Source organism: Rhinopithecus bieti, unplaced genomic scaffold, assembly GCF_001698545.2.
Source record: "Rhinopithecus bieti isolate Rb0 unplaced genomic scaffold, ASM169854v2 scaffold_10589, whole genome shotgun sequence".
In the NCBI taxonomy this organism is placed as follows: domain Eukaryota; kingdom Metazoa; phylum Chordata; class Mammalia; order Primates; family Cercopithecidae; genus Rhinopithecus; species Rhinopithecus bieti.
The window spans coordinates 1728317-1731664 of NW_016807065.1; positions in this window are offsets into that span (position 1 = coordinate 1728317).

Sequence of the window (3348 nt, forward strand, 5' to 3'; positions counted from 1 at the left end):
AAAAAAAAAAAAAAAAAAAAAAAAAAAGAGGGGGGAAGCATAAAATGATGCAGCCACCATGGAAAACAGTTAGGTGGTCACTCAAAATTAAACACAGAATTACTATAACCCAGCAATTCCACTGCTAGGTATATACCCAAAAGAATTAAAAGTAGGGATTCATACACATATGCCAATGTCCATAGCAGCACTATTCATACAAGCCAAAAGGTAGAAACAACGCAAGTATCTACCAAAAGATGAATGGAATGAACAAAACATGGGATATCCGTGCATCAGGATGGATTTCTCAGCCACAAAAAGGAAGGAAATCCTAACAAAGGCTACAACATGCATGAACCTTGAGGGCATTATGCTCAGTGAAACAAGCCAGTCACTGAAGGCCAAATATTGTACGATTCCACTTATTAAATACCTCTGATAAGCAAATCCGTACACAGAAAGTAGAACAGAGGTTACCCGGGCCTAGGGGGAGGCAGAAATGGGAAGTTATTCAACACTGAGCACAGAATTTCATTTGGGATGAGAATAAAAGTTCTAGGAATGGGCAGAGGTGATTGCTGCAAAACACCATACTTCACTGCACACTTAAGATGGTTAAAATGGTCTATTTTATGTATATTTTAAGCACTTTTTAAAAAATCCAAAAAGGTGGGAAAGAAACCATTCCCTATACAACCCTACTACTTTGAAGCGGGGAAACTCGAGTCTGAGCAACGCTGGGAGGAGGAAGACAGCATGCAAACAATCCTGCCTTTGGCAAAGAAGGGTGGCTGCTTTTCTGGCATGGCCTTCCCATCGCACTCTTTACCTTTGTGTGTTAGGAGCCACCACACTGTAACACCAACCATCTCTAGGTAGCAGCCATCAGGCTTGGAAGCCCGGGCACTGGCTGCCAGGGCTCTTCCCTCAACTGCCAGCTCAAGCACAACCCCTCTGACTACAAAGAGGCACGGCTGAGAGCTGACCAGGAACAAGTGAGGAGCCAGAAGCCACCTCAAGTTTCTTAAGCAACTGAGCCTTGCACTTTCTGCTTCCCGAGCCCTATGTGCCGCCAGTGAGAATCCAGTGACTCCCAGACCACAGGCTCTACTGCAGAATTTGTGATCCATGACAAAACTGGAAAAAAACAAAAAGCCAAGACTACAGTATTAACAATTTATAAAAGTATCTTTAATTGAAGGACTGATCTTTATTCTGGGATATAAATTTCTTCCATGGCAGAAAGGTAGTGTTTAAACACCAGATAGTAGCCAGAGAAGCTACTATTTTAAAATGTTATTTACTTGAGGCCAGGCGCAGTGGCTCCCACCTGTAATCTCAGCACTTTGGAAGGCTGAGGCAGGCGGATCGCTCGAGGTCAGGAGTTCAAGACCAGCCTGGAGGCCAGGCGTGGTGGCTCAAGCCTGTAATCCCAGCACTTTGGGAGGCCGAGACGGGTGGATCACGAGGTCAGGAGATCGAGACCATCCTGGCTAACACAGTGAAACCCCGTCTCTACTAAAAAAATACAAAAAACTAGCCGGGCGTGGTGGCAGGCGCCTGTAGTCCCAGCTACTCGGGAGGCTGAGGTAGGAGAATGGCGTAAACCCGGGAGGCGGAGCTTGCAGTGAGCTGAGATCCGGCCACTGCACTCCAGCCTGGGCGACAGAGCGAGACTCCATCTCAAAAAAAAAAGACCAGCCTGGCCAACATGATGAAACCCCATCTCTACCAAAAATACAAAAATTAGCTGGGCGTGGTGGCACATGCCCGCAATCCCAGCTCTCAGGAGGCTGAGGCAAGAGAATCGCTTGAACCTGGGGGACAGAGGTTGCAGTGAGCCGAGATCACACCACTGCACTCCAGTCTGAGTGACAGACAGAATGAGACTCTGTCTCAAAACAAACAAAAAAAAGGATTCACTAGAGACCAGGTGTGGTGGCTCACACCTATAATCCTAGCACTTTGGGAGGTCAAGGCAGGAGAATCTTACTTAAGCCTAAGAGTTCGACACAGTAAGACCCCGTCTTTATTTTTTAAAATAATAATAATTATCTGAGTGTGGTGTCGTGCACCTGTAGTCCCAGCTACTCAGGAGGCTGAGCTGGGAGGATGGCTCGAGTCCAGGGGGTCAAGGTTGCAGTGAACTATGATTGCACCACTGCACTCCAGCCTAGTTGACAAAGCAAGACTCTGTCTCAAAATTAGTAACATATTCACTTGGAAACACTTTAAAGTCAGAAACTGTGTAGTCCCCAAACACAAGAGTGCCAAGGGGTATCCCAGCAAAGGTATCACTGGTGTGAGCTACACCCAACTTGACACAAGGTAAAACCAAGGAAAGCAGCTTTCTCTGTGATCTCAACTACACCAGTACACAATCAATAGGTTTCCCTTCCCAGGGGCTGGCAGATAAGGTGATGTTATGGCGGCTCCAATCCTAGGTGCCTAGAACGCAACCTACCTGAGTCCACAAAACTGGCTTCACGCCACAAAGCAGGCCCCACAGGAGAACTACAACTGTTACCCAGGCCACTTGTCTATTCCAAAAGAAAGTCCTTCACCAAAGTCTGCCAAACAGAAACTATCTGCCAAATCATCTCCTACTCTTTCCTGGAAAATGATGATGAAAGTGTTAGAAAAACTCATAAAACATAACACAATCTACACATCATGGTCCACCAGAGGATTCACAGATGGAAATGAATTTTAATATTGTTACTTTTGAAGTCCCAAATACTTTAAGATTTACAATAAAAAACATTCTGACACAGAGTCCATGATGAATATTTCCAGTCTGTTTTCACCAGACTGCTTAAACTCACCTATAAGCTACTAAATGTATAAATAATTATAGCCAAAGCAGGTAACAAAGTGTCTAACCTATATTCCACAGGTGCATACTATGGCTACCAATCAACTACCCAATGTAACCACAGAAGCTGAGCATTTGGTTTGGGGTTAATCCACATCACATGACTCCCATTGAGAAAGCGGCTCTCACCATGCTTAAAGGGCACAGCACCTCTGCAAACAAATCCTTCCCTGGCTAATCATTCCCTCCGAGAGGTTTCCTCAGTAAAGAGGTTAGAACTATCCCTTGTCATTTCCAGGTTTTAAAAAATTGACCTTTTTGGAAATCTACCACCACCAACTCAATTCTTGACAGACTCGTAGAGAATGACCCTCAAAGAAATATCATTCAAGACACTTATTCAAGCAGACTGGCTATGGTGGCTCATGCCTGTAGTCCCAGCAGTTTGGGAGGCTGAGGTGAGTTGAGTGCTTGAATTCAGGAGTCTGAGACCAGCCTGGGTAACCTGGCAAAACCGTGTCCCTACAAAAAAATACAAAAAATTAGCCAGG